Consider the following 23,451-nt stretch of genomic DNA (forward strand, 5'->3'; position numbering starts at 1 on the left):
AACAGACTGTCAGGTGCAATGGTGCTAAAGAAGAGTATCTAAGAGAAATTACATGACCCTGATTTGTTTCTATACTTATATGCATTTCCTTATTGTAAAAAAAACAAACTTTAGGCTATCACAAAGTTGACAGCTATTATCCTAACTAAAACTTAAACTGATTAAACAAATAAGGAAACATATGAAGAGTTTCATTCCAAAATGCTATATATCCATTTTCAGAAATGTTAGTATATTAGATTGTATTGTTTAGAGAAATTATGAAAGAGATTGGTGTCTAATCATGGCATGGGGTTGTTCAGTGACAGACATGTATTTGTTTAAAATCTACCACTCGATGGTTTCAAATGATCATATTTTATTATTTTTTAACAAAATCCTTTATATGCGCACTAATAGAAGAGGTAGGGCTGCTAGGTTTTATACAGTCAAATGTAACAAATAACTACTTTTTTTTTTATAAAGAACTGTACAAACTATACCTTTGTGACATCAACGTTTAAAAAAGGTTGAAAAAGAATAATTCAATACAGTAATATGAGATATTTGACATTTTAGTTATTTAGCAGTTCCTCTTATCCAGAGCAACTTCCAGTTTGTGCGTTCAACTTAAGACGGCTAGGTGACACAACGACATATCACAGTCAAACACAAGGGATAAGATCATTATATTCCAGCTAAACAACGGATATATAGCATTTTGCAAAAAACAAAATATATATACAAATTTCAATACACATCTAAAAATCTATGAATTAAAAATATGAGAATAGTAATAATTTTACGTACACATGAAGGTGCCCATAAGGAATCATTTCAGATGAGAAAAAAAAAGGAAAATAAATTGGTTGATATAGCATTTTGGAAATAAACTCCTCATATTTAAATTGATTGATTATCAATTATTCTATTTACAGACATTGCATCAAATATGAAAATTATGCCTCACCTTTTTCATTGTCCCTTTTTGATGCCATCAGTGTTTGTGTTTTGGTATTTCAATTTATAGACACTTTTCACATACACCAAAATGTATATGCAAACAAATAATAATACAAACGTGAATGGTATAGTGACATTATTTTCATAATTATTATGCTATCTCTCTGATATTATACATTTTGACAGAAAGCTCATTGAACTGGACTACAGTAGTAATTGCTTTAAAAAAATATAAAATAATAATCATCAAAACAAAACAAAACATATCACCATGCCCATTGATAGTGCATGATGTGTGATGTGATGGTAGGGGGGATGTAACTGGCCTCTACCTGGGGAGGGGGAGGGGGAGGGGGGTGTAACTGGCCTCTACCTGGGGAGGAGGAGGAGGAGGAGGGGGGGGATGTAACTGGCCTCTACCTGGGGAGGAGGAGGAGGAGGAGGAGGAGGGGGGGGATGTAACTGGCCTCTACCTGGGGAGGAGGAGGAGGAGGAGGAGGAGGAGGGGGGGGGGATGTAACTGGCATCTGAGGAGGAGGAGGAGGAGGAGGGGGGGGATGTAACTGGCCTCTCCCTGAGGAGGAGGGGGGGAGGAGGAGGGGGGGGATGTAACTGGCCTCTACCTGAGGAGGAGGAGGAGGAGGAGGAGGAGGAGGGGGGGGATGTAACTGGCCTCTCCCTGAGGAGGAGGAGGAGGAGGGGGAGGGGGAGGAGGAGGAGGGGGGGTGTAACTGGCCTCTCCCTGAGGAGGAGGAGGAGGGGGGGAGGGGGGGGTGTAACTGGCCTCTACCTGAGGAGGAGGAGGAGGAGGAGGAGGAGGGGGGGGTGTAACTGGCCTCTACCTGAGGAGGAGGAGGAGGAGGAGGAGGAGGAGGGGGGGGGGTGTAACTGGCCTCTCCCTGAGGAGGAGGAGGGGGGGATGTAACTGTCCTCTCCCTGAGGAGGAGGGGGGGGGGGGGGGTGTAACTGTCCTCTCCTTGAGGAGGAGGAGGACTTACCTCTTATTGTTCCTCACTTGAGCCTCCCAGGGATGAAAATGATTGACTCTACATAAAATCTGCTGCTTTCAAGTCCTCTGAGTAAAGAAAGAAAAAAGAGCAGAGAAGATATAACTGATATAAGACGTCAATCATCCTCTTTCTGATACACTGCCGTTTGGCATCACCTGTTTGAAACCCAAGTCGAAAGAACCTGAGTTGGGGTCAAATCTTTTGTTATGTTAGTAAATAGAGAAAACTTTATCAATTTCAGCAGTTGAAATTTGCCCATATCATTTTCAATCCATCAACTGAATTTAAATGTGTTTGTTAGTTGAAATACATTGAAATTGAACCCAGTTCCATGATACATGGCAATATTTTCAAAACAAATGAGACTTGTATAATTTGTTATTATAATCAAAATTCCTATAACCATTCTCTGCTAAGATTGGTATTATAGCTTCCATTATCAGAGCAAAATCAAGGGCCAGAAAACCTCCTCTACAGCAGCACCTACCTCAGGTAAAGGTTTGACCCCGCTACAATCTACACCATGACTTTCACAGGGTCTAGACCCCTCAAACTCAACTCTGGACCTCAAAGCCAGTTCCACTGCTTTTTTCCATTGTTCGCCCTCTAATCAAGACCTGTTTTAGACCTGGGACACCAGGTGGGTGCAATTAGTTATCAGGTAGAACAGAAAACCAGCAGGCTCCGGACCTCGTAGGGTAAGAGTTGAATAGCCCTGGTCTAGACCCTGCTAGAGTCAATACGGCGGGCTTGGCTCCCCAGCCTCCCAGCCTCACATCCTGCATCCTCCCAGCCTCCCAGCCTCCCTGCTCCCAGCCTCCCATCCTCCCAGCCTCCCAGCCTCCCATCCTCCCAGCCTCCCAGCCTCCCATCCTCCCAGCCTCCCATCCTGCATCCTCCCAGCCTCCCAGCCTCCCAGCCTGCATCCTCCTAGCCTCCCAGCCTCCTAGCCTCCCAGCCTCCTAGCCTCCCATCCTCCCAGCCTCCCATCCTCCCAGCCTCCCAGCCTCCCAGCCTCCCAGCCTCCCATCCTCCCAGCCTCCTAGCCTCCCAGCCTCCTAGCCTCCCATCCTCCCAGCCTCCCAGCCTCCCAGCCTCCCAGCCTCCCAGCCTCCCATCCTCCCAGCCTCCCATCCTCCCAGCCTCCCCTCTACTCTACTCTACTCCAGCGAGAGTGCACGGAGAGAGCAGCGTGGCGAGCAGATGTGGGGTGGCCAGGCCTAGCAGCGCTGCAGGGCCTCCCTCAGTCACATAAAACCTGAGCTGTGCTGAGTCCAGCACAATGGTGGGTTAGGATTACAGCTGCAAATAGGCCTCACAGAAAGCCAGGGGCCTAACAACTAATGTATCCAATTAAGGATAATCCAATGATGAAGCATTGTCTCAGTCAGATAACATAGCTGCTAAGTGCCCCTGCTAATGAGAATAGTGACAGACAGAGAAGCAATATCCCTCCTCTGAGGCCCTGGACGACATCAACATCCTTCCTCAGAGGAACTGGACAACAACAACATCCTTCCTCAAAGGTCCTGGATGACAACAACATCCTTCCTCAGAGGTCCTGGACGACAACAACATCCTTCCTCCGAGGTCCTGGACGACAACAACATCCTTCCTCTGAGGTCCTGGACGACAACAACATCCTTCCTCAGAGGCCCTGGACGACGACAACAACAACAACATCCTTCCTCAGAGGCCCTGGACGACGACAACAACAACAACATCCTTCCTCAGAGGCCCTGGACGACAACAACAACAACAACATTCTTCCTCAGAGGTCCTGGACAACAACAACAACAACATCCCTCCTCAGAGGTCCTGGACGACAACAACATCCTTCCTCAGAGGTCCTGGACGACAACAACATCCTTCCTCCGAGGTCCTGGACGACAACAACATCCTTCCTCAGAGGTCCTGGACAACAACAACAACAACATCCTTCCTCAGAGGCCCTGGACGACGACAACAACAACAACATCCTTCCTCAGAGGCCCTGGACGATGACAACAACAACAACATCCTTCCTCAGAGGTCCTGGACGACAACAACATCCTTCCTCTGAGGTCCTGGACGACAACAACATCCTTCCTCAGAGGTCCTGGACAACAACAACAACAACATCCCTCCTCAGAGGTCCTGGACGACAACAACATCCTTCCTCAGAGGTCCTGGACGACAACAACAACCATCCTCCGAGGTCCTGGACGACAACAACATCCTTCCTCAGAGGTCCTGGACAACAACAACAACAACATCCCTCCTCAGAGGTCCTGGACGACAACAACATCCTTCCTCCGAGGTCCTGGACGACAACAACATCCTTCCTCAGAGGAACTGGACGACAATAACATCCTTCCTCAGAGGTCCTGAACAACAACAGCATCCTTCCTCAGAGGTCCTGGACGACATCAACAACAACAACATCCTTCCTCAGAGGAACTGGATGACAACAACATCCTTCCTCCGAGGTCCTGGACGACAACAACATCCTTCCTCTGAGGTCCTGGACGACAACAACATCCTTCCTCAGAGGTCCTGGACAACAACAACAACAACATCCCTCCTCTGAGGTCCTGGACAACAACAACAACAACATCCCTCCTCAGAGGTCCTGGACGACAACAACATCCTTCCTCTGAGGTCCTGGACGACAAAATCATCCTTCCTCAGAGGTCCTGGACAACAACAACAACAACATCCTTCCTCAGAGGAACTGGACGACAACAACATCCTTCCTCAGAGGTCCTGGACGACAACAACATCCTTCCTCAGAGGAACTGGACGACAACAACATCCTTCCTCAGAGGTCCTGGACGACAACAACATCCTTCCTCAGAGGAACTGGACGACAACAACATCCTTCCTCAGAGGTCCTGGACGACAACAACATCCTTCCTCAGAGGTCCTGGACAACAACAGCATCCTTCCTCAGAGGTCCTGGATGACATCAACAACAACAACATCCTTCCTCAGAGGAACTGGATGACAACATCATCCTTCCTCAGAGGTCCTGGACGACAACAACATCCTTCCTCAGAGGTCCTGGACGACAACAACATCCTTCCTCAGAGGTCCTGGACGACAACAACATCCTTCCTCAGAGGTCCTGGACGACAACAACATCCTTCCTCAGAGGAACTGGACAACAACAACATCCTTCCTCAGAGGCCCTGGATGACAACAACAACAACAACAACATCCTTCTTCAGAGGCCCTGGACGACGACAACAACAGCCCTCACACACACGACTCTGTGTGTGATTTTAGGGACCATCGTCATGTGGATGCTGTGACATAATTGGATGTTAGATTAGATGCATTGATGAGATACCGTGTTGTACATCTCTGCTCCTGCCTGGATGGGTTGTGCTGTAGAGTGAAGCCCTCCTCTGCAGAGCAAAGGGACTACATAGAAAGTAAACAGTATCATATACTGCATGTTCTGAGTGGTATTTTATTAATGAAAAGAGAGTTCTAATCCAAAACAGCAGCTTTAACAGACTTTCGCCCTATCAGACTTTAGGCCTGTCAGACTTTCGACCTATCAGACTTTCGACCTATCAGACTTTAGGCCTATCAGACTTTCGACCTATCAGACTTTAGGCCTATCAGACTTTCGGCCTATCAGACTTTCGACCTATCAGACTAGACCTATCAGACATTCTAACCCTGTTCCTGGAGAGATACCCTCCTGTAGGTCTTCGTTCCAACCCCAGTTGTAACTAACCTGATTCAGTTTATCAACCAGCTAATCATTAGAATCAGTTGTGCTAGATTAGGGTTGGAGGTAAAACCTACAGGACTGTATCTCTTGGAGAGCCCTGTTATAACACATTATACAGTAGTAGTCAGGCATTTCTAAGTTGTAGTCTTCAGCAAAATCAACGGCTAATATAAAATTCATTTAAACGTTTTTTTTTTATTAAGTAAAAAAAAAAGGAAATTCTAATCCCGGATTACCCATTTAATGTAATTACAGTTTTTACGCTCATTGACGCTTTTACACCTCTGTACTAACACGGGGTTACGGTCACCTGTTAACAGGAATGCCATTTTAAACACCCGAGGAAAGAAAAGAGGTGTCAATTGTCCTTAAGTCTCTTCTAACCCAAACTAATTGAACTGACACTCAAACGCAATGGGCTAATTGGTAAGCGACGTTTGCTCAATGAATTATAATCTGCAGGTGTTCATAAAGTTGTATTTTTGGAGCGAAGTTATTAAAGGAGTCATGTGTTGCTGAATAAAAAGATATATCTGTGTGGGAGAGGCCTCTGGGGAATTTCTCATTCATTATTCCGGATTTAGTTTAATGGTGTACACATAATGAGACCTTTGCTCACAAAAACACCCGCTGGGAAAGCAGTTCAGTGTCAGAGAGAAGCACATTTATTCCAATACATTGGCTCTCACCACGTAACTAGAATGAATAGAATTATTAAAACCATAGAAATATATTCTTTTTCCGTGGCTCCAACCAAACCTCTGAATAATTCAGCTATACTAAAACATGTATATATTTGTGTAATACTAAAAACATGTATATATTTGTGTAATAATTAGTTATTTTTGTCCTTGTCAGTTATACGTCAATATTCTTTTAATTATTTAGCCATTAAATATTTTCTGGTAATAAAAATAATGATAATAGCAAATTTACAAAAATAGAAACCCAATTTTCCACACTCATTTAGGAACACAGAAATTCATTGCAGCAAGAAAATTCAGTTCACTCTACGGAGTCTTGAGTAGCTGAAGGAGCAAAATGATTGTATTGCTTGAGTGAAAGCCTCCTTCCCTCCATTTAAAACCTCACTGTGTTATCCAGCTGTCTGATCTGTGTCACTGTGTTATCTAGCTGTCTGATCTGTGTTATCCAGTTGTCTGATCTGTGTTATCCAGTTGTCTGATCTGTGTTATCCAGCTGTCTGATCTGTGTCACTGTGTATCCAGCTGTCTGATCTGTGTCACTGTGTTATCCAGCTGTCTGATCTGTGTTATCCAGCTGTCTGATCTGTGTCACTGTGTTATCCAGCTGTCTGATCTGTGTTATCCAGCTGTCTGATCTGTGTCATCCAGCTGTCTGATCTGTGTCACTGTGTTATCCAGCTGTCTGATCTGTGTTATCCAGCTGTCTGATCTGTGTCACTGTGTCATCCAGCTGTCTGATCTGTGTCACTGTGTTATCCAGCTGTCTGATCTGTGTTATCCAGCTGTCTGATCTGTGTTATCCAGCTGTCTGATCTGTGTCACTGTGTCATCCAGCTGTCTGATCTGTGTTATCCAGCTGTCTGATCTGTGTTATCCAGCTGTCTGATCTGTGTTATCCAGCTGTCTGATCTGTGTTACTGTGTCATCCAGCTGTCTGATCTGTGTTATCCAGCTGTCTGATCTGTGTTATCCAGCTGTCTGATCTGTGTTATCCAGCTGTCTGATCTGTGTTATCCAGCTGTCTGATCTGTGTCATCCAGCTGTCTGATCTGTGTATCCAGCTGTCTGATCTGTGTCACTGTGTCATCCAGCTGTCTGATCTGTGTTATCCAGCTGTCTGATCTGTGTTATCCAGCTGTCTGATCTGTGTATCCAGCTGTCTGATCTGTGTCACTGTGTCATCCAGCTGTCTGATCTGTGTTATCCAGCTGTCTGATCTGTGTTATCCAGCTGTCTGATCTGTGTTATCCAGCTGTCTGATCTGTGTTATCCAGCTGTCTGATCTGTGTTATCCAGCTGTCTGATCTGTGTCCTCCAGCTGTCTGATCTGTGTTCTCCAGCTGTCTGATCTGTGTCATCCAGCTGTCTGATCTGTGTTATCCAGCTGTCTGATCTGTGTCACTGTGTCATCCAGCTGTCTGATCTGTGTCATCCAGCTGTCTGATCTGTGTTATCCAGCTGTCTGATCTGTGTCATCCAGCTGTCTGATCTGTGTTATCCAGCTGTCTGATCTGTGTCACTGTGTCATCCAGCTGTCTGATCTGTGTCATCCAGCTGTCTGATCTGTGTTATCCAGCTGTCTGATCTGTGTTATCCAGCTGTCTGATCTGTGTTACACTGTGTCATCCAGCTGTCTGATCTGTGTTATCCAGCTGTCTGATCTGTGTTATCCAGCTGTCTGATCTGTGTTATCCAGCTGTCTGATCTGTGTTATCCAGCTGTCTGATCTGTGTCATCCAGCTGTCTGATCTGTGTCATCCAGCTGTCTGATCTGTGTCACTGTGTCATCCAGCTGTCTGATCTGTGTTATCCAGCTGTCTGATCTGTGTTATCCAGCTGTCTGATCTGTGTTATCCAGCTGTCTGATCTGTGTCACTGTGTCATCCAGCTGTCTGATCTGTGTTATCCAGCTGTCTGATCTGTGTTATCCAGCTGTCTGATCTGTGTTATCCAGCTGTCTGATCTGTGTTATCCAGCTGTCTGATCTGTGTTATCCAGCTGTCTGATCTGTGTCCTCCAGCTGTCTGATCTGTGTTATCCAGCTGTCTGATCTGTGTCCTCCAGCTGTCTGATCTGTGTTATCCAGCTGTCTGATCTGTGTTATCCAGCTGTCTGATCTGTGTTATCCAGCTGTCTGATCTGTGTCCTCCAGCTGTCTGATCTGTGTCCTCCAGCTGTCTGATCTGTGTCCTCCAGCTGTCTGATCTGTGTTATCCAGCTGTCTGATCTGTGTTATCCAGCTGTCTGATCTGTGTTATCCAGCTGTCTGATCTGTGTTATCCAGCTGTCTGATCTGTGTTATCCAGCTGTCTGATCTGTGTTCTCCAGCTGTCTGATCTGTGTCCTCCAGCTGTCTGATCTGTGTCCTCCAGCTGTCTGATCTGTGTCATCCAGCTGTCTGATCTGTGTCATCCAGCTGTCTGATCTGTGTCATCCAGCTGTCTGATCTGTGTTATCCAGCTGTCTGATCTGTGTCATCCAGCTGTCTGATCTGTGTCCTCCAGCTGTCTGATCTGTGTCCTCACTCAGATGGGGATCCTGACACTGGAAATGCTGAAGGAACTGGAAGCACTAATAACTTGGGCTTTACAACAGCATATCTCCTGTTAACCCCACTGGGTCTGTGTGTGTGTGTGTGTGTGTGTGTGTGTGTGTGTGTGTGTGTGTGTGTGTGTGTGTGTGTGTGTGTGTGTGTGTTTTTTTGTGTGTGTGTGTGTGTGTGTGTGTGTGTGTGTGTGTGTTTTGTGTGTGTTGTGTGTGTGTGTGGTGTGTGTGTGTGTGTGTGTGTGTGTGTGTGTGTGTGTGTACACATGTAATGTAACTGTCGTACTGTTTTAAGTTGAACTTTTGCAGATGCACAATCGAGAGCATCCTGTCGGGCTGTATCACTGCCTGGTACGGAAACTGCACCGCCCTCAACCACAAGGCTCTCCAGAGGGTGGTTTGGTCTGCACAAAGCATCACCGGGGGCAAACTACCTGCCCTCCATGACATCTACAGCATCCGATGTCACAGGAAGGCCAAAAAGATCACCAAGGACGACAACCACCCGAGCCACTGCCTGTTCACCCCGCTAACATCCAGAAGGTGAGGTCAGTACAGGTGCAACAAAGCTGGGACCGAGAGACTGAAAAACAGCTTCTATCTCAAGGCCATCAGACTGCTAAACAGCCATCACTAACTCAGAGAGGCTGCTGCCTACTTTGAGACCCAATCACTGGCCACTTTAATAAATTAATCACTAGCCACTTTAAATAATGCCACTTTAATAATGTTTACATATCTTACATTACTCATACCACATGTATGTACTGTATTTTATACCATCTATTGCACCTTGCCTATGCCGCTCGGCCATCGCTCATCCATATACTTACATGTACATATTCTCATTCACCCCTTTAGATTTGTGTGTATTAGGGAGTCGTTGGGGAATTGTTAGATTACTTTAGATATTAGATATTACTGCACTGTCATAACTAGAAGCACAATAATTGTGCTACACTCGCATTAACATCTGCTAACCATGTGTATGTGACCAATGACATTTGATAATATACATGTAATGTAACAGAAGTACTGTTTTAAATACACATGTAATGTAACTGTAGTACTGTTTTAAATACACATGTAATGTAACAGTAGTACTGTTTTAAATACACATGTAATGTAACAGTAGTACTGTTTTAAATACACATGTAATGTAACAGTAGTACTGTTTTAAATACACATGTAATGTAACAGTAGTACTGTTTAAATATACATGTAATGTAACAGTAGTACTGTTTTAAATACACATGTAATGTAACAGTAGTACTGTTTTAAATACACATGTAATGTAACAGTAGTACTGTTTTAAATACACATGTAATGTAACAGTAGTACTGTTTTAAATACACATGTAGCCATAGTACTGTTTTAAATATACATGTAATGTAACAGTAGTACTGTTTTAAATACACATGTAATGTAACAGTAGTACTGTTTTAAATACACATGTAATGTAACAGTAGTACTGTTTTAAATATACATGTAATGTAATAGTAGTACTGTTTTAAATACACATGTAATGTAACAGTAGTACTGTTTTAAATACACATGTAATGTAACAGTAGTACTGTTTTAAATACACATGTAATGTAACAGTAGTACTGTTTTAAATACACATGTAATGTAACAGTAGTACTGTTTTAAATACACATGTAATGTAACAGTAGTACTGTTTTAAATATGCATGTAACCATAGTACTGTTTTAAATACACATGTAATGTAACCGTAGTACTGTTTTCCTAGAAGTGCTTATACATACAGTACAAATCAACCAAATGTGTAGAGAAAAGCCTTGCTTGGCACCTACGATCATGTCTCTTTTATTGCTGGATAAATGCAGCCTTTGACATGGCGGAGGGAAAGAGAGGGCCAGTTGAACTTCTTGTAATTGGCTGCATTAGCATCATTATTGCTCACCGCCGGCCCCTCCCCCTGTGGCTCTGCCTCCTCTCCACTCATTGGCCGCCGCTGCATTCCAGTGAATTTACAAGCTACCTCGGGATTACTATATATATATTTTTTTTCCACATTGATTTCCTTCCCTGTGCTGCCAGGGCCTAATGAGCAGCCCTGGCCTGTGTGTTACTGTGACCGTGTCCAGAATAACACCCTATTCCCTTTATAGGGCACTACTTTTGACCAGGACCCATAGCGCACTATAAAGCGTGTAGGGTGCTGTTTGGAGCGTATATTGTGTGTTACTGCTGTTATCCCGTGCAGTAATAAGGGCTTCTAGAGCTAGGGTCTTGATTTGAGGTAGAGATACAGAGACAGACAGGTGATCCACAGGCCCTCTGGTTGGGGGGGGATGAGAGTGGCTGCCTACCTCCCGTTCTGGTTCTATTGAGTCAGGCTGGTGCAATGAGGTTCGGTTTGCTCCTAGCAGAAATCTGCATGCTTGGTTCGGTTTGCTCGTAGTAGAACTCAGGTAGGCGAAGTGAATGTCTGTGACTCACATACACCCTTAAAAGACCTTCGCTTGAAAAACGCAGCAATAGTACTGTTTGTCCCTCTTGAGACAATGGAGCCAGTATACACTTCCTCAAAATAGTCTGAATTAGTCTAAGATAATTCAAAAGAAATCAGTAATTCATTTCGAAGTTTTTGCCGAGGAGATCTTAGTCGCACAATTTTACATCGAAGATGTTTGGTGCAGTATTTCTCAAGTGAAAAACTGTGCATGAAAATGATTCGTCTCTCGTTGAATGACATCAAACCCATCATTGAAGAATCCCTACTGTTGACCAATCACTGACGGATGGGGCGTATACTTTTGGCCACCAAACTTCAGCTTGCCTCGAGAATTTGGAACAGCCGCAAAAACACTTGCCAAAGACCAAAACGAACGATAAAACGTCACAAAATGTTGTCATAACATATATGCAGGAACTGTTCCCGGACTGTTTCAGATGGGAAACATACAGCCTTAAGGGTTTCCATTCAATCCATTTTGTGGAAGTTCCACATTACATCGCGATTGAAATTTCAAGGTCATTTCCATATGAGCCGACATATGTAGCATTTACCGTGAATACAGTCTCTCCTAACGCGGGGACACTGTCGTTAAATGTCAATCGCGGATCTTTAGCGCTATGGATTGAATCGTGTCCTAAATATAGATAGTCTATACTCTGTATTGGACAAGATATCACAAAGACATCTTTAGAATTTGTATGCGACCACACACACGCCTGAGTAGCTAACCCTGTCTTGGTATTCCAGTCTAAAAGTCCACCATGTAAACAGACCCAGACAGACAGAGCAGTAAGCAGTATGACCTGTCAACAGTCAAGGCAGTCCAAAAGCTGTCCGACAAACTCTAAGTAATTAAATGGTCGCTGAAACACAAAACGCATACCAATCACACACACACACACACACACACACACACACACACACACACACACACACACACACACACACACACACACACACACACACACACACACACACACACACACACACACACACACACACACACACACACACACACACACAAAGGAGCGAAGCAGGATTGTCTTTTTCCCAGCCCAGCCAGGCTTAAGCCAGAGAGAGGCCCCCGAGGGAAGACACTCTTCCCATGAGCAGGGCCCTAATTGGGGCCCTATGCGCATACTACCAGCCTCTGTGGATCAGCTCCTTGGGAGGTCTGCACTGCAGAGCTGCATCCTTAGCTAGAGAGGATAAGAGCACTCGGACGGGGTAAGGCCTTAGCTGTGAATGAAGTTGTGGAAACGGCCCCTCCTTAGTCCATGTGAGGACATGCCCAGAGTAGGCTAGTGTATATTGGTACAAATGTTGGTATGCATGTGAGCTAACACAGAGGCTTTACACGTGAGAACTGTAAAACACTGTAAGTGTGTCTGTGTGTGTGTGTGAGTGTGTGTGCGTGCGTGCATGCGCGTGCGTGTGTGTGTGTGTGGGCAGGGGTGTTTAAGGGATGAGGATTTGGAATCATCTGTTGCTAAGCGATTGAGCAACAAACTGAAAGATTTTGTTTTCTGCGTCTTTCTCTTAAAGGCCTAGTGCAGTCAAAATGCATTTTTTTTCCCACAAAATGCTATGTTTTGTATCATATTGTAGTACAACAGTTGATGAAACTATTGTAAAAAATTTTTAAATTATACATGTTATTTCCTGATAGTTGTTTGTTGAAAATACAATCTGCACAGGCCATTCTAAATCAGCCTGTTTGCATTGGCGGGAGTTTCGGATTGCCTGGTGACAACACCAGGCGGTAAATTAGTTAATAGACCAATAAGAAAGAGTTCCAAACCTCTCTGCCAATAACAGCTAGTTTTCAGTTTTCCCCTCCTCACTCAGACCACTCCCAGACAGTCCAAGTAAAATCCTTCCTTGAGAAATAGTTTTTTTTTTGCAACAAAATAAAAAATATTCTTGTCAATTTTAATGGAAAACTATTACAGTAAGGTACTTAATTGTTACCCAGAAATGATTTGATATTGATATAAAAAAGAAAATTGCTACAAGGGGCCTTTAAGCGATCAGTAGGACTCTGGAAGGCCGGGAGGGGGGGAGGGGGGTTGTAGAGGAAATAGCACCACAGTTAGTTGCATCACAAGGCCAGTGACCACACACTTATCAAGTGGTTAGCCCATGTGCAAAACATAAAGACAGAAAACCCTGTGCATAGCGTCTGAATCCAGGTATTGGTTTTGGCAGGAACAACTAGTATCCAAAAACAAGTCTAAAAACCGCACACTAGAAAAAGACAGGCAGGGCCGACCTTGACTTTAGTCCTAGTTAATTTTCATGTTGCCTATGAGTTGACGTTCACTGGTCACACAACAATTTGAATAGACTTCAATAGACTGATTCTCAGTCAGCAGAGGATTCTACATACAGGAGCCACAGTACACTACGGTCACCCCAATGGTACCCTATACAATGCACTACCTTGGACCAGAGCCAAATGGGACGCAGTCCATTATAATCATATTTGACCGGACTCCTCCCAGTTAACTGTACTTCCACTAATTTCTAGGAATGTTGCCTAGGGGTGGTCTATCAGTCTGAACAGATATACCGTTGTAGCATGGGTGTGAATCTGACACTAATTCAGCACACTTTGTCCTCTATCTTTCCTCTCTCATTTATATTTCCTTTCTATCTTTACCCTGTCCAAAAAAAAAAAAATGAAACATAATTATTAGGACTGCCCCACACCTTAAAAAAATAAGAAAAAAAGAAAAGAGTTGCTGTGTAATCACTCCCTGAGGCGGCGGTAGGTTCCTAAACAGGATGTCATCTAGACCCTGCATTAAAGGATAATATATTAGTTCACTGTTATAGACATCAAAACTGGACACTCCTATCCTTTTTTACATGTACATCCATTGTAGAGATACACGACCGTTCAAAAGTTTGGTTTCACTTAGAAATGTCCTTGTTTTTTGAAAGAAAAGCACATTTTTGTCCATTAAAATATCATCAAATTGATTAGAAATACAGTGAAGTCATGGTTGATGTTGTAATTGACTATTGTAGCTGGAAACGGCAGATTTTTTATGGAATATCTACATAGGCGTACAGAGGCCCATTATCAGCAACCATCACTCCTGTGTTCCAATGGCACGTTGTGTTAGCTAATCCAAGTTTATCATTTTAAAAGGCTAATTGATCATTAGAAAACCCTTTTGCAATTATGTTAGCACATCTGAAAACTGTTGTCCTGATTAAAGAAGCAATAAAACTGGCCTTCTTTAGACTAGTTGAGTATCTGGAGCATCAGCATTCGTGGGTTCGATTACAGGCTCAAAATGGCCAGAAACAAAGGTCTTTCTTCTGAAACTCGTCAGTCAATTCTTGTTCTGAGAAATGAAGGCTATTCCAGGAATGTAACACTTGTTCTGGGAGATTTGTGATGATTTCTTTGTGATTTCCATGACTGTGCTTTTGCATTTCAATGTGTATATGTGTAACGCCCTGGCCATAGAGAGGGGTTTTGTTCTTTATTTTGGTTAGGCCAGGGTGTTACATTGGGTGGGCGTTCTATGTTCCTTTTTCTATGTTTTTGTATTTCTTTGTTTTGGGCCGTGTGTGGCTCCCAATCAGGCACAGCTGAAGTTCGTTGTTGCTGATTGGGAGTCACACATAAGGAGCATATTTTTCCTTTGGGTTTTGTGGGTAATTGTATTCTGTTAGTGTGTTTTCCTGACAGGACTGTTTCTGGTCGTTTTTGTTTCATTTTTGTAAAGTGTTCTCTTTTTGAATTAAAATTCTAATGATGAACACATCCTCGGCTGCACCTTGGTCTACTCTCTCTCCCGACAGCCGTTACAATATGTTTGGGTACAATGTGTATATTTATGTTGTATATAAAGGCCACATTTGTTAGAGACCTCTGTCTCTGTTTTCCCTGTTAAAATAAAGGTTAATACATAAAGGCTCAAAGGCTATATATACAGTTGAAGTCGGAAGTTTGCACACACTTAGGTTGGAGTCATTAAAACTTGTTTTTCAACCACTCCACAAATGTCTTGTTAACAAACTATAGTTTTGGCCAGTCGGTTAGGATATCTACTTTGTGCATGACTGTCACGTCCTGACCAGTAAAGTGGTTATTTGTTATTATAGTTTGGTCAGGACGTGGCAGGGTGTATTTGTTTTATATGGTTTTGAGTGCGTGTTTATGTAGAGGGGTGTTTTATTTATGTTTCTGGGGTTTTTGGTTTAGTTCTATGTTGTACAGTTCTATGTCTGTTTCTAGGGGGTTTATTTCTATGTTTAGTATTTGGGATTGGGGCCTTCAATTGAAGGCAGCTGGTTATCGTTGCCTCTGATTGAAGGTCCTATAATTAGGAGTTTGTTTGTTTTGGGGTTTGTGGGAGATTGTTCTTTGTACTGCTGTGTGAGCATACAAGGCTGTTTGTCGGCCGTTCATCATTTTCTTGTTTTGTTTCATGTTGAATAAAGATGAGCATTCACATACCCGCTGCGCCTTGGTCCATCCATTACAACGACCGTGACAATGACACAAGTAATTTTTCCAACAATTGTTTACAGACAGATTATTTCACATATAATTCACTGTATCACAATTCCAGTGGGTCAGAAGTTTACATACACTAAATTGACTGTGCTTTTAAACAGCTTGGGAAATTCCAGAAAATGATGTCATGGCTTTAGAAGCTTCTGATAGGCTAAATAATATAATTTAATTCGAGGTGTACCTGTGGATGTATTTCAAGGCCTACCTTGAAACTCAGTGCCTCTTTGCTTGACATCATGGGAAAATCGAAAGAAATCAGCCAAGACCTCAAAAAAATAATTGTAGACCTCCAAAAGTCTGGTTTATCCTTAGGAGCAATTTCCAAACGCCTGAAGGTACCACGTTCATCTGTACAAACAATAGTACGCAAGTATAAACACCATGGGACCACGCAGCCGTCATACCGCTCAGGAAGGAGACGCGTTCTGTCTCTTAGAGATGAATGTACTTTGGTGTGAAAAGTGCAAATCAATCCCAGAACAACTGCAAAGGACCTTGTGAAGATGCTGGAGGAAACAGGTACAAAAGTATCTATATCCACAGTAAAACGGGTCCTATATCAACATAACCTGAATGGCCGCTCAGCAAGGAAGAAGCCATCGCTCCAAAACCGCCATAAAAAAATCCAGACCACGGTTTGCAACTGCACATGGGGACAAAGATCATACTTTTTGGAAAAATGTCCTCTGGTCTGATGAAACAAAAATAGAGCTGTTTGGCCATAATGATCATCGTTATGTTTGGAGGAAAAAGGGGGAGGCTTGCAAGCCGAAGAACACCATCCCAACCGTGAAGCACGGGGATGGCAGCATCATGTTGTGGGGTTGCTTTCCTGCAGGAGGGACTGGTGCACTTCATAAAACAGATGGCATCATGAGGAAAATTATGGCATCATGAGGAAAATTATGTGGATATATTGAAGCAACATCTCATGACATCAGTCAGGAAGTTAAAGCTTGGTCGCAAATGGGTCTTCCAAATGGACAATGACCCCAAGCATACTTCCAAAGTTGTGGCAAAATGGCTTAAGGACAACAAAGTCAAGGTATTGGAGCGGCCATCACAAAGCCCTGACCTCAATCCTATAGAACATTTGTGGGCAGAACTGAAAAAGTGTGTGCGAGCAAGGAGGCCTACAAACCTGACTCAGTTACACCAGCTGTGTCAGGAGGAATGGGCCAAAATTCACCCAACTTATTGTGGGAAGCTTGTGGAAGGCTACCCGAAATGTTTGACCCAAGTTAAACAATTTAAAGGCAGTGCAACCAAATACTAATTGAGTGTATGTAAACTTCTGACCCACTGGGAATGTGATGAAAGAAATAAAAGCTGAAATAAATAATTCTCTCTACTATTATTCTGACATTTCACAGTCTTAAAATAAAGTGGTGATCCTAACTGACCTAAGACAGGGAATTTTTACTCTGATTAAATGTCAGGAATTGTGTAAAACTGAATTTAAATGTATTTGGCTAAGGCGTATGTAAACTTCCGACTTCAACTGTATACACACACACACACAGAGACAGACAGACAGACAGACAGACAGACAGTCAAAAGTTTGGACACACCTACTCATTCAAGGGTTTTTCTTTATTTTTACTATTTTCTACATTGTAGAATAATAGTGAAGACATATCTTCTGTATTCCAACCCTACCTTGTCACAACACCTCTGACTGTCTCAAACACAGTAAGAAGGAAAGAAATTCCACAAATTAACCTTTAACAAGGCACACCTCTTAATTGAAATGCATTCCAGGTGACTACCCCATGAAGCTAGTTGAGAGAATGCCAAGAGTGTGCAAAGCTGTCATCTATGCAAAGGGGTGGCTACTTTGAAGACACAAATATAAAATATATTTTGGATTTGTTGAACACTTTTCTTGGTTAATATATAATTCCATATGTGTTATTTCATAGTTTTGATGTCGTCACTATTATTCTACAATATATAAAATAGTAAAAAATAAAGAAAAACCCTTGAATGAGTAGGTGTGTCAAAACTTTTGACCGGTACTGTACATTGTTGCAGGAATTAATACAAATATACATTTCATAATAGACAGAAACCTCAGGAAGAGAGATGATCTGCTGGAGAGTCCCAGTCTAGGGACAAGTTAGTGGAGGGAGAGAGAAGGGCTGGCTCAGCCTACACTGCTTTGGAGACTGGGACACAATTAGGGTTCCTCTGTGATTCTTCCACTGCTGAAGGCTAATACTGTGTGAGGGGAAGGAAGCAAGAGGGCTGATGATGAAGGGGAGGTGAGAGGAGGTTGGGGAGGGGATTAATGATGAAGGGGATATGAGGACGGGGTGGGGTGAGTGAGGAGAAGGTTCAGTAAGCAGTGAGATGAGTGGGGTTGAGGGGGTACGAGGGGTGAGGGCTAGAGATACGGTAAGAAGGTGAGGGAGTTAAGAGGGGTGAGGGCTAGATATACGGTAAGGAGGTGAGGGAGTTAAGAGGGGTGAGGGCTAGATATACGGTAAGGAGGTGAGGGAGTTAAGAGTGGTGACGGCTAGATATACGATAAGGAGGTGAGGGAGTTAAGAGTGGTGAGGGCTAGATATACGATAAGGAGGTGAGGGAGTTAAGAGGGGTGAGGGCTAGATATACGGTAAGGAGGTGAGGGAGTTAAGAGGGGTGAGGGCTAGAGATACGGTAAGGAGGTGAGGGGGTACGAGGGGTGAGGGCTAGATATACGGTAAGGAGGTGAGGGAGTTAAGAGGGGTGAGGGCTAGATATACGGTAAGGAGGTGAGGGGGTACGAGGGGTGAGGGCTAGATATACGGTAAGGAGGTGAGGGAGTTAAGAGGGGTGAGGGCTAGATATACGGTAAGGAGGTGAGGGAGTTAAGAGGGGTGAGGGCTGGAGATACGGTAAGGAGGTGAGGGAGTTAAGAGGGGTGAGGGCTAGATATACGGTAAGGAGGTGAGGGAGTTAAGAGGGGTGAGGGCTAGATATACGGTAAGGAGGTGAGGGAGTTAAGAGTGGTGACGGCTAGATATACGGTAAGGAGGTGAGGGAGTTAAGAGTGGTGAGGGCTAGATATACGGTAAGGAGGTGAGGGAGTTAAGAGGGGTGAGGGTGGGAGGAAAGGAGATTGTTAAATTGGTTGCACAGAGAGGATTAACCAATGTGCCTCCAGCCTCTCCTCACTTAACACCAGACACCACCGTTACCTAGCAACCCTGCCTAAAGCCCCTCCCTGAGCTCCTCCCTGAGCTCTTTACTGAAACAATAAAGTCCTCAACTTTTTCCCTCCATTTCTTGTCCCTTCTTTTCCCCTTCTTTTATAGAATAGCCAGCCTAATCCTCAAGGTGTGGTTAAAGAATGCTCATTCTCATGGTTGGGAATTTCCATGATTGTAGCCCGTATCTCTCCTCTCCATCTCTGTCTCTGAGTCCTACAAGCCACCTGGATTAGCAGAAACACTCACACTAATAAATAATACCCAGGTAATGTAGTGAGTATATATCAAAGAAATCCACGTTTTCTTTCTTTTTGTTAGTTTTTTTTTTGTGGAAAAAAATGACCAACGAATGAATTCAATGAGACTTTCAATTAGATCATGTGAAAAAGAAGGTGCTGATAAATATTCTCTTCTAATGGGAAGATGTGTGATTAAAGGGGCATTCTGTGATTTAAAAAATACAACAACAACAAAGCAGAGACCCTGCCACTAAATGTGTTAAACAGCTGAGGGATGGAGCTGGATAGTTTTACGTTTTGTAGCCAAGTGTTCATTTACAATGACGTTGTTTACAAACAATGGATTAATACACGCTTGTTTTGTGGGTTTTAATGGGGTATGACAGTTAACCTAATGCTCATGAAGCATTAGTTAGTGCCTTTCGGGAAAGTATTCAGACCCCTTGCCTTTTTCCACATGTTGTTACGTTACAGCCTTATTCTAAAATTCATTTTAAAAAAACTCTGCAATCTATACATAGTACCCAATAATAAAGTGAAAACCGGTTGTAATTTTTTCGCCAATTTATTAAAAATAAAAAACAGAAATACCTTATTTACTTAAGTATTCAGACCCTTTGCTATGAGACTTAAAATTGAGCTCATGTACATCCTGTTTCCATTGATCATCCTTGAGATGTTTCTACAACTTGATTGGAGTCCAACTGTGGTAAATTCAATTGATTGGACATGATTTGGAAAGGCACACACCTGTCTATATAAGGTCCCACAGTTGACAGTGCATGTCAGAGCAAAAACCAAGCCATGAGGTTGAAGGAATTGTCCGTTGAGCTCCGAGACAGGATTGTGTTGAGGCACAGATCTGGGGAAGGGTACCAAAACATTTCTGCAGAATTGAAGGTCCCCAAGAACACAGTGGCCTCCATCTTTCTTAAATGGAAGAAGTTTGGAACCACCAAGACTTTTCCTAGAGCTGGCCGCCCGGCCAAACTGAGCAATAAGGGGGGGAAGGGATTTGGTCAGGGAGGTGACCAAGAACCCGATAGTCACTCTGACAGAGCTCTAGAGTTCCTCTGTGGAGATTGTACCTTCCAGAAAGACAACCATCTCTGCAGCACTCCACCAATCAGGCCTTTATGGAAGAGTGAACAGATGGAAGCCACTCCTCAATAAAAGGCACATGACAGTCCGCTTGGAGTTTGCCAAAAGACACCTAAAGTCTCTCAAACCATGAGAGACAAGATTCTCTGGTCTGATGAAATCAAGATTGAACTCTTTGGCCTGAATGCCAAGCGTCACGTCTGGAGGAAACCTGGCACCATCCCTATGGTGAAGCATGTTGGTGGCAGCATCATGTTGTGGGGATGTTTTTCAGCGGCAGGGACTGGGAGACTAGTCAGGATCGAGGGAAAGATGAGGGAAAGATGAACGGAGCAACTCCTGCTCCAGAGTGCTCAGGACCTCAGACTGGGGCAAAGGTTCACCTTCCAACAGGACAACAATCCTAAGCACACAGCCAACACAATGCAGGAGTGGCTTCGGGACAAGTCTCTGAATGTCCTTGAGTGGTCCAGCCAGAGCCCAGACTTGAACCCGATCAAACATCGGTCCCGAGTGGCGCAGCGGTCTATGGCACTGCATCGCAGTGCTATAGGCATCACTACAGACCCTGGTTCGATCCCGGGCTGTATCACAACCGGCCGTGATTGGGAGTCCCATAGGGTGGGTTAGGGGAGGGTTTGGCCGGGGTAGGCTGTCATTGTAAATAATAATTTGCTCTTAACTGACTTGCCTGACTTGCCTAGTTAAATAAAGGGTAAAGAAGTAAAATAAATAAATAAAAATACATCTCTGGAGGGACCTGAAAATAGCCCAAACCAGCATCATTAATTACATGCTTGTTCATGTGTTTCAATATGACTTAAAATTGATGACTTGGTTTGTGTTCACAATTCTTGATATGCAACAAATATCACCTGAGTGTTTGGTTCACCATCTAAATGAAGGCATTGTCTCAGTCCCAGTCAGCTGAACTAAACTGAGAACACAAAACACGGAACATTAACTCCAGAATTTCCTGCACCTCCAAAACTATCATTAGAACACCAAGTCAGGGGCATCCTTTTCACATCTGAGGCAACCATCATAATAGACAGATTAGATTAACCATGCACCTTGTTCAGTTCAGTCAGTGGTGCTGCAACAACAAGCAGCAGCAGGCCCTGACAGAGAGGAGTTCCACAGGAGACTCAGATTCTCCCAGGTTCCCACCCTATGAGAAAATACAGTAGAGCAGGTAACAACATCCTGAATACATTCACTAAAAAATTCATACACTTGAAAACAAAGTGGCAAATGTCACGTCAAGCCCAATATGATAGATGCAGTAGCATCCATATAATTACATATATAACTATTAATTATAGCATCTCTATGGTAGCAACACCTTGAATAGGGTACATCCTGTAAATGGTTGTAATTCTTTCTATGCTGTAAGCTTTGTAATTCCTGTCTGTTCTATAGTGCATTGTCTGGAGCTAAATAGCTGCTTTATGCTGTAGGGATGATGTTGGATCAAGTAAAGTCCCCTGAATGTGAACGAATCATGTTACCACTAGTCTCAATATAACTAATAGTGTTACCACTAGTCTCAATAGAACCAATAGTGTTACAACTAGTCTCAATAGAACTAAGGCTTTCCACTAGATGTTGGAACATTCCTGCGGGGACTTTCTTGCATTCAGCCACAAGAGCATTAGTGAGGTTGGGCACTGATGTTGGGGCGATTAGGCCTGGCTCGCAGTCGGCGTTCCAATTCATCCCAATGGTGTTTGATGGGGTTAAGGTCAGGACTGTCAAGTTCTTCCACACCAATCTCGACAAACCATTTCTGTATGGATCTCGCTTTGTGCAGGGGGGCATTGTCATGCTGAAACAGGAAAGGGCCTTCCCAAACTGTTGCCACAAAGTTGGAAGAGCAGAATTATCTAGAATATCATTTTATGCTGTAGTGTTAAGATGTCCCTTTACTGGAACTAAGGGGCTTAGCCCGAACCATGAAAAACAGCCCCAGATCATTATTCCTCCTCCACCAAACTTTACAGTTGGCACTATGCATTGGGGCAGGTAGCGTTCTCCTGGCATCCACCAAACCCAGATGCATCTGTCGGACTGTCAGATGGTGAAGCGTGATTCATCACTCCAGAGAACGCGTTTCCACTCCTCCAGAGTCCAACGGCGGCGAGCTTTACACCACTCCAGCTGATGCTTGGCATTGTGCATGGTGATCTTAGGCTTGTGTGTGGCTGCTCGGCCATGGAAACTCATTTCATGAAGCTCCCGACGAAAAGTTTTTGTGCTGACGTTGCTTCCAGAGGCAGTTTGGAACTCGGTAGTGAGTGTTGCAATCAAGGATAGACGATTTTTACGCGCTACGTGCTTCAGCACTCGGCGGTCCTGTTCTGTGGCCTACCACTTCAAAACTGAGCCGTTGTTGCTCCTTGACATTTTCACTTCACAATAACAGCACTTACAGTTGACCGAGACAGCTCTAGCAGGGCTGAAATATGACACACTGACTTGTTGGAAAGCTGGCATCCTGTGATGGTGCCACGTTGAAAGTCACTGAGCTCTTCAGTAAGGCCATTCTACTGCAAATGTTTGTCTGTGGAGATTGCATGGCTGTGTGCTCAATTTTATACACCTGTGTGTGGCTGAAATAGCCGAATCCACAAATTTGAAGGGGTGTCTACATACTTTTGTATATTTCGTGGATGTTGGCGGAGATCTTACTACATGTACAGTCAGTTTGTGTTTTGTTTTGGTCTGGTTGCTTATGTTTTGTTTGACCAGATATAAGCACATTTATTTGGGAACAATTGGAGCTCAAGTGGAGTGTATTTGAGCTGCTCCATACTAGAGCGGCAGTGCTGGTGGCTGTTGTGTTCTTTGCTGCAGTGTTCTCTGCAGACGTCCCAACCAACCAACCGTCTGATGCGATGCTGAGGCGAGCAACACAGACACACCTTGGGTCTTGGCAGTGCCTTAAACATATTTGTCATTACAATGCCGT

The sequence above is a fragment of the Salmo salar genome, chromosome ssa04 (assembly GCF_905237065.1).
Source record: "Salmo salar chromosome ssa04, Ssal_v3.1, whole genome shotgun sequence".
NCBI classification, from domain to species: Eukaryota; Metazoa; Chordata; class Actinopteri; order Salmoniformes; family Salmonidae; genus Salmo; species Salmo salar.